Genomic DNA, 9,193 nt, shown 5'->3' with positions numbered 1-9,193 from the left:
AAGGAAAATCAGGATTAGGTGCATAATATTAGCACTAGCAACAACTGTATCCTAAAAAAAAGAGCAATGAGGTGATATCTTCCTAGCCCGACACTCATCTGTGACAGATGCACAAATCCCACTTCTGGGCAGATTTCAGTGCTGTAAATGGAAATATACTGGTATGGAATTTGTATAAACCTGTTCACTTTAAGCATTAGACTTTTCAAGGTTAAGACAGCCCACTGGATTACCATAGGATTTTCTGAGTGCCGGAGTCACTGCAGTGAAGTTACCAACAGGATACGTAGCAGAATTTTCTAGTGACATTTTCTGAACTAACTTTTTATGTTGCAGAAAATTTCCTTTTGCACCCTCAGGAAACTTGTCAACAGCCTCATTATTTTATGTTGGCAGATAGATTTCCTTGGTGGTCAGCCTAAACATTTCTTTAATTGCTCTCTGCATCCATCTGAGATGCCCAGGGAAGGATACAAGTCCCTGCTCCCCCTGAAGGGCAAATCAGTTGTGTAAAGCAGAACAGCTCCAGCAGGAGACAATGACAGCGACGTGCCAAAAGAAAGCCAGCAGCCAGGGTGGTTTACATCTCAGTCAGGACTGTGGCCTCAGAAAATATATGTTACATCTGCTGCAGCTCAAGACACAATGCCAACTTCACCCCATCACTGCTTTGCTGAACAACACAGGAGTATGCTGCCTTCCTTCCAAATCAGTCCCTCAGGTCCCTCAAAGTGCCTGCTGCTCCCTGAGAGGTGCCTCCAGGTGGACACTGTCTTGCAGGGTACCTCGTAGGGTCTCACAGCAGACTCATCCCATGATCCCACACTGCTGTCTGCCTCTTATGTTAGCTAAGCTTGGACTTTACCTCTCTGGGCTCTGATCCCAAAGCCTTCATGTGTGCTGAACTGCATTTTTCCCAACAGTACCGCGCTGACATCGGGGCTGTGCTGCTGGCAAGGGGGTGGGGGGAGCAGGGCCTATGAGACCACAGTTGTGAGGCCCTAACAGCAAGGCTCAGATGATTCCTCCCCTCCTGGGGCTCCTGACAGTAGCTTACAGTGTGAACTGCTGAATTTGACTTTACTGACAAAGAGTTTCTGAAGGGGAATATTTTCAACCATCTGCTCTACTATTACTGGAATGCTGCATTTGAGCTCAGGAGATCCCTGGACATCCATATGGGACAGCAGCTCTCTATGAGCCCATCAGCTGCATCTATTTTAAACTTTCTCTCAGAGATGTTCATTTATGGCCACTATGGACTGATGTTTTTCTCAAGGCCTTTGCACAAGCCCTTATCAGGTGACAGGCAGCCTTACTCCACAGATAGAGTGTCAATGCAAAATGACCCTCATTCTCCATAAAGCAGTGAGTAATTCATCTTCCTCACATCAGCGTCCCACTTTGATCCTGATAATCCAGCAGGCTTTGTAGCAGTGGCTGTCAGTGGGGATTTTTTCGCAGCCTCTGCTCCTCCTGCATGCGTCCTCCCCCGGCTCAGAACTGCTAATTCGTTCCTTTCCCCATTATGTATCTACCCCCTCCGCCCAGGACAGGCAGGAGCGGCTAGCACCACCCAGAGATGCTTAGCTTCTGCTCCCATCTCCTCCTCCACTTCTGGGTTGGTTGGGTTTTTTCTTGGAAGATTCTTCAAAAAACATATGCATGGGTGGTAGCCACAGGCTGGGCTCACACAGAGTGACAAGCTAGGTCCCTGTGGGGTGGGCCGCAGCAGCTCAAAACCTGGGCCACTCTGCACCGTCCCCCTCCACTTACCCCCTGCCAAAGAGACCAGCAGCTCCTGGGGCTGGTGGACCCCAACCCGGGCTGCCTTCCCTGCCTGGAGAGCAGGCTGGGGCAGCTGAGGTCTGGCCATGTTTGGGGGCTTCCAGACTCCAGCTGGGGACTGCCAGTAGTCCCTGAAGTCTTCAACTCTCTGGGAAGGTACGGCTTTGCACTGCCTCCTCCCAGTACAGCTTGTGCTCCTGGGTTTGGGAAATGCTGCCTGCAGATGCTTTCTTCTCTGCAGCGCAGCCAGCTCCCCACAGCATGGTGCGCGGGTATGAGTGATAAGCCATGTGCCATGAGCAATAGTAATGAAACAACATACCACTTTACAGATTAAATACAGTAAATTATTTCTTCAAAACTAAAATTAAGCTTTACGAAGCTCTCTCGAGGTGGGCTATTAGTTAGATTGTCGTTTGGAGATTATCATTGTAGTGTTTCCCAGCAGTTTCCCCCTCAGATTTCTCCTGACCTTTCTTCCCCAGACCTGATGCCGAGTTGTCATTTCCTCCACCCCCACATCCTCTGCCACCTTATCACTTATCCCTTTTCCTCACACACATCCATCTCACTTTCCTCCTCCCAGACTCCTCCCTGCACTCCCCAGCACAGTTTCAACCCTACCTCAGCACTATGGTTACTCTTACTTCCATCCTCTCTCACTTAACCAGCTTATTCATTTTTTCTGCAACAAGAGTCGCATGAAGGCGAGTTCAGCTGCTCGCATCACACTTAATGCACTGGGGCCCCAGCTCTGTATTTGATCTGAACATGTTCATGGGCTGCTCCTGCTCCACTTGGCTGAGAGAAGGGACATGGCTTTCTGCAATGCTGCTGGTTCTGGAGCAAGCTTGGAGCAAGCCTTGCCTCTGCCTTCCTCACCAGGGAAGGGATTCATGGACTGGGGCCTCTTGCTGATCTCCAAAAAATGGGCTTTCAGGTCCACAGGCATTGCTTTAATTTGTTGGTTTACAAGAGGAGTGACACCCCCATCCACCCCAAACTAAGGCCTGACTGACCGCTGGAAGTACCTGGGCAGCTGCTGTGCTCCCCATGGGACAGCACATCCCAGGAGGGCATGGCGAGCACCCAGGCACTGGGTTGGCACAGCGTCGTTGCACGGACTTCAAAGGGGCCACTCTTGATTTATACTCCTGCCAGGGAGAGCACGCTCGGGCCTGCTTCTGATTTTTAACATTTCAGCTGAGAAAGGAGCTGTGCCGGAGCAAGTCTCTCTGGGGTAAGAATAGCATCTGCCGTCTTAGGACACAACACAGTTGTCCAGCTCCTACGTGGCAGCACGTTGCGCTGAGATATAGAAGGCAACCTACCCGCGGAGGAATGTCTTCGAGCGCTATTAGTGGAAGCGTATCATCTACACAACCAGGCATGACCCCGCGCAGGAGTCTTGCAAGAGCGGGGCTATTTTGAGCTTTTGACACTGAGGATGAAGGGAGACAAATGACGGGCTGATCCTCCCGGCATGGGCAACCTCCAAAGCTCCCTGCGGCCTCGTCTCCTCCTCTGGGAAATGACTCTTGTGAAGGCTGATGGGCGATTTGGTGGGACCTCGGAGCCCAGGAGGCGGGGGCCAGCAGGGAGCTGTGAATTTGCCGGGGACGCAAGGCCAGGCCTCAGTCCCATCAGCATTGCCCAGCCGTGCTTACGGCAAGTCCTGCCTGAGGGTGTGCACCTGTCCCTGAGCTTAGGGCATGCGGCTGCCTGCTTTATTTTCGAGCACATCCTTGAGAGCTAGAGAGATACCAGAGGGTATGTAACTGTGTGCAGGTGAAACACAAATCCTTTGCAGCCAGGAGGGTGTTCACCTCTTGCCACCTGAAGCTCTCTATCTCTGAGTGATTCTTTGGCATCATGGATGTTTGAGAGTCCCCTTTTCCTCTTCCCAGCCATTGCAAATCCCCTCCCTGACTTATTCCCTTTCGTTTAACATGCTCTTTCTTGATCTGGTATGGATTTCTTTCATTCCAATTTATTTTTATGTCTCATTTATTTTTATTTCTTTTTCATTTTCATTGCTTTGTGAAAACCAGATCTGCACATTAAGCTCTCTGGGGAAAAAAAAAACCACTCTCCCAGAAAAGTTTTCCAGCTGGATCAACTGGTCAAGTCAGTCTCCCTCGGGACTCCAAATTCAGCTGGACCAATGCACAGCAGCAGTGTTAGCAGACAGGAACAAGTGGTCAGGGAATTGAATTTGTATTAGGTAGCTTATAAAGTGCTGCCACTAAATGCAATCCCACACCCTTAGGGGATGGATCTGATGCTAGCTCTTGCGAGAAGGCCCCTTGGCATGGTCCCAGCCTCCTGAGCCGTTCCCAGGCATGTCCAGCACTCCTGCAGATGAAGTCTCAGTTGGTTCAGCTGGCAGACCAGAGGTACAACTATTAATTCATGGGCAAGTTATTTTTCCAGCAGCGTAGTAAGTTAAACTGACTCCTCCTACAAGCCCCAGCAGTCTGGCTTTGCCAGGCACCGCTACGCTAGTTGGGCATCCCCCTGTGTCTATCACAAGACAGTACAACTGTGTGTGGGCAGTGTGAACAGCCCCTCCTCGGCTGCTCACCTGAAGATCAGTCTGGCGATAAAGAGAAAAGCTTTACCCCCCCCATCTTGGTGCCATGTGTTGAGGCTCAGGTTCCTACAGAGCAGCTTTGCCAGGTTGCGACTCAACCAGGATCTTAAAACCTTCTCGCTGGTGTGGCGGGCTGTGTGATGGGGATGTCGGACAGGGCCATGTGCTGCTCTGAAGCTCTCCAGCAGCGGAGTGCTCCTGTTTGTGCTGCCCTGAACTGTCACGGCTCAGCATGGGCTAAGCTTCCTTTCAGTAACTTGAGCTGTGAAGCTTTGTGACCATGGCCATGCATTTCTTTCAATTTGTTTCATTCTTATTGCATGAAATTGGCAGCACACAAAGCGGACCACAGGCTTTCCACAGAGCTGCACTGCTACCAGCAGGCCCTGAGCCCAGTTCTGTAGTTGTGTTCTCAGGATCCTCAACTCCAAACTAGCCAGACCGATCTACATGAATGGCATTTTATGCCAATGCAGGCACCATGGTCTCCAGATACGGTCCACCTGGGGACTCAAGGCTGCCAGGTGGGAAAGCCAGGCTCCCCCACTGGCCATTCAGCCAACCTCGTCGTGAGTCAAAGCCAAAGCATTAAACCAAAAGAAAGCAAATTCCCCTTTTTGAAATGGGAGAGGTCTCCACTGCCAGCAGAAAGGAGCTGGTGGGGTGAGGGTAGTGATTATCCTGCTAAAGCCACATCCCTGCAGAGCCCCATTCCCCAGGGACTGCCGGGGCTGCTGTGCTCTGACCACTGTGCTTGAGCAGGTGGGAAGGAGTCTCAGAAGACCAGGGACTGTGTAGCTGGGGCAAGAGCAATCAGCAAACTCAGTACTAAAAGTGGGAAAGAGGGCTGGGAGCCTTACATGACATATTCAAGCTGATGCCTGGATACTCTGGAATGATTAATGACAGTCCCCTGATTAGGGTTGCTAGACTTTCCTAGCAGTTAGTAATTTCCTGTTGGTTTTGCACAGCTACTCCTAAGCAAATTACAGCTGTTTTTCTACAGGTCTATGAAGTAGACTATCGTACTGTGCAACCAGTCATTTGACACTGTGGGCTAAGCTCAGTGACATGTGCTAAGAGCAAAGCAGGAGTTCGGATTGCATCCTGAAGCACAGCAGTGTGCAGTGAGCCGCTGAGAACAAGATGCAGGCAATCTTCTGGAAAAGCACTGCTTCCAGGCAGCAGGAGCTGAAACAGAAGACATCCCCTAGGAGAGCAAAAGAGCAACACATCCAGATCTGTCCCAACTGGTGTGAAAAACTAGCATTCAATTCTGATTCCCCAAAATCACAGGCTGATAACAGCGGATGGAGGCCCCTTTTGAAAGGATCATGGTGTGGGGACAGTTTTGGGGGAAACTAAGGGCTAGACTGACTGAGAAGGTTTATCAAAGTTCCAGGCTTCTCAGACAAGCTGAAGATCTTGCAGCTCATCAGCTCAGCATCTCATGAGGTTATTTTTTGGGCAGAGTGATAGGAAAGCTTGGGCCATTGTATAACGATCATTATTAAACACTCCTAAGGAAATGTGAAAACCCGTTTCTAACTAGGGCAGTAGTTCACAGACCTCTGGAAAACAAAGTGAGAGGAGAAATCGGTAAGCCCAAACCCTGCTCCACCTGGCAATAGTTCTGTTTATCTCAGACCAGGAATCTGAGGGCAATAGTTACTTATCTGAGCAAAACAGAGTCCCTGTACTGGTGTTTGCAAATGATCTGCTTCCCAGGTCTTGGACAGAATGAATGACTTGACTGATGACAGCAGAGTTGGTCTGCAAGCTCTCTGGTTTGAGGACACAAGCAAGGAAGTGCAACAGGCTTTACAGCACCTTGGCATTTGACTTATTCATGATGAACGGTTGTGAAGGTTTGAGAATAGGAACCAAAGCACTAAACATGATTGTCCCAGTGGGTTCAGAGAAACATCTGGGTATGAGGGTGGATTCATAGTTTGGACCATCAAAATGAGATCTCATTTCCAAACTAGACTTGTAGATTAAACCCACTCAGAAGCTGAAAATGCTGAATGTGTTCACTGTTCCAAAAATCCCTGTCTATTTTAAACTGCATTTCGTATATGAAAGACAGTATACTCCCTTTTTTGGATACCAGTATGTCGCAGTAAGGGCCCTCCATATCTCCACATGCATGTACAAGTCTTCTGTATTCGGTAACAAAAGGTGGGAATGGATGGACTCACAGCCTCATTCCCTTGTGCAAGTGTGATGCTTGCATAGACTTGCTAACTCAGAAACATGGCAACTCATCAGAGTGTCCTGGAGTGTGGATTTGAGAAAGGACACAAGAAGATGTGGCTGAATGCAGGAGATAAAAATGAGACGCCCAACTTTCATGATTGCATCTGCAATCCTGTAATGCCCCAGCTGTTAAAGGATGCCAGGAAAACTGTGAGTAACTGAGAGACCTCCTACCCCGATATCAGATGCTCTAAATCTTGCAACTGGAAAAAAAAAAAATTCACCAGTGGACTAAACTACCTAGAAAGGGATGCTGTGTGGTACACTGACAACAACTCCAGCAGCAATAACCAGATCTAGATTTAGCAAGGAACCCCTGAAAGACTCCTCTTTGTGGCACTACTAAACTACTGGGTGAAGCTACAAGAAACTGCACATCCCACCAGAGAGCTGTGAGGTCAGAGCCTAGAAAACACATGGAAGCATTGCAGACACTGTCCCAACGATTCTGAGCCCTACTCCCACACTTTGGGAGCCCACCTTGCAGCACCAGTCAATCCAGCCAGTGAGTACAAGTTCATTGGCATCCACGTGAAGGAAGAAACAATGGGCAGGGTCCTGTGAGCCCCATCCTAGACAGCAGGCTAAAGAGCTCAAACAAACTGAGCTTGTGTTTGTGAATAACAGAAGGGCCCAGGCAGCAGGGAGAACTGTCAGTGATGAGAGAAACATCTGTGCTAGAAAATACACTGCTATCAGCTTTTGCTAGAACTAATGAAAAATCAGACACTTTTTAAAGCATGTGTACATTGAGTTTCCACTGGGGGCCAGAGGGGAGTGATAAGGGGGTGGGAGGGGGTTTGAACCCAATGACCTCCAGAGATCCCTTCCAACCTCAACCATTCTGTAATATGTGGAAAAAAGAGAAATGTTAGAGGCCTTTGATCTCCTGGAATCCAAGCAATGACGGATTGATGGACTGCTCTGTCAGTTGGCTTTGCTGTGCTCTGCAGGCATGACAATGACTTTGCCAACCTGGGGAGCCATGCCACACCACCTTAGTTTCTGTAGTGGTTCCTAGATGGTACCTCTGGCACTGAACTCTCAAGGTTTTTGCTCTCAAACTGAGAAATCATTTATAGTTCATGCAGCCTGAACTAAGGATGTGAGTCTCCAGGTTATCTGATGCAAGGAAGTGATGTACTAATTGGCTGCAACAGGGGACTGTTCGTTTGGACCAGGTTGTGTTCAGCAGGGGGTCCCATCTATAGCACAGCTCTACCTCCCTTTCTGCACATTGAAGTACAAATCCCAGGTCAGGTGGGCCAAATGTGTCTGGCACATAGGATCACAGTGCAAAGGGGTATGGTGCAGTGTTACAAATGAGTAAACTGTTGACCTGGTGTGGTGGCAGCCAAGTGATTAAGGCTCCTGATTATTTTATGGTAATGGAAGAAACAGGTCTGCCATCCAATAGGAGCAGCCCATGCATAGGTAATGTTGCACTGGCAAGGGTTAGGCAGAGACATTGACCATGATGGTAGGGCCATCCTGACTCTTCGACAAGGAGCATGAGTGCACTGGATGAAGAGGAATGGAAAAAACTGGGAGTCTAATAGGGAGCCATGGTGAAATCTTCAAAGGTGTCATGGGAGGGACAGGTATCTGCTGGTTTTATTAACCTCTTTGTAGTTGAAAACTGAGAAAGAGGTGACGCCCATCACTTTTTCAGACAGGAGTGACAGAACATCTTGGGTTTCTCCTCTCCGATCTTTGTTACTGACAGCAGAAGCAGGCCAGACTGCTTCCTGAGTGCTGGTGTGGCTGTGTCCTGGAGCGAGGTAAGGTGAGATCCATTTGGATATACCTTTCCTAGGCACACAGACATGAAGCAGTCAGCTGGAACTTCCCAACAGCATCAGCATCCTATTTGACTCAGCATCTAGTGCTGTGCACAAACTAATTCATCTTCTCAGAACACTCGGATGTCTGCACAAAGGTATCCCATTCATTCTCTAGCCCTTACTGTGCTGCCCGGTATGTCTCCTCAGCAGTCTTCACCAGTGCCAAAGTATCTGGTTTTTCTCACTACATGAGATCCTGCAGTTTCAACTACACCACACATACACCACAAAGTAGCTGAACACGCGTTTCTCTCTGGGAAACATCAAGCAGAATTATGGTGCCCAGTGCCACTGGGGAGATAAGTTTCAAGCAGCTACTCGGATCTTGCTGCTAACATTACAGACCATTTGATAACTACTTCCAATGTAACAAGTATGTGAGACACCTAAGTTCAAGTCCTCATCTGCTCAGAGCTGCAAACTGGATAGCTCAGAAGTGGGCAAACTTTCTGAAATGCAGTTTGACTACAAGAAGATTAGAAATTCTTGATTTGTAATGCACACAGATGGCTGGGGGCTCACAGGCTAGACCAGTCTTGTTCTCCCATGCAGAGATACAGCAGTGAAACTAGGCATGAATGCTGTAATTTTGTTCACATTGCATGTTTGACATGTGCTCATACAGTAGTCTCTTCTCAGCTTCATTTAACAAGGTCAGGATATCTGCTTTCAAGCAGAAGGTACGGAGGAAGCCTGTCAAACACCTAGA

The sequence above is a fragment of the Aptenodytes patagonicus genome, chromosome 16 (assembly GCF_965638725.1).
Source record: "Aptenodytes patagonicus chromosome 16, bAptPat1.pri.cur, whole genome shotgun sequence".
Taxonomy (NCBI): domain Eukaryota; kingdom Metazoa; phylum Chordata; class Aves; order Sphenisciformes; family Spheniscidae; genus Aptenodytes; species Aptenodytes patagonicus.
This window is presented reverse-complemented; position numbering follows the sequence as displayed.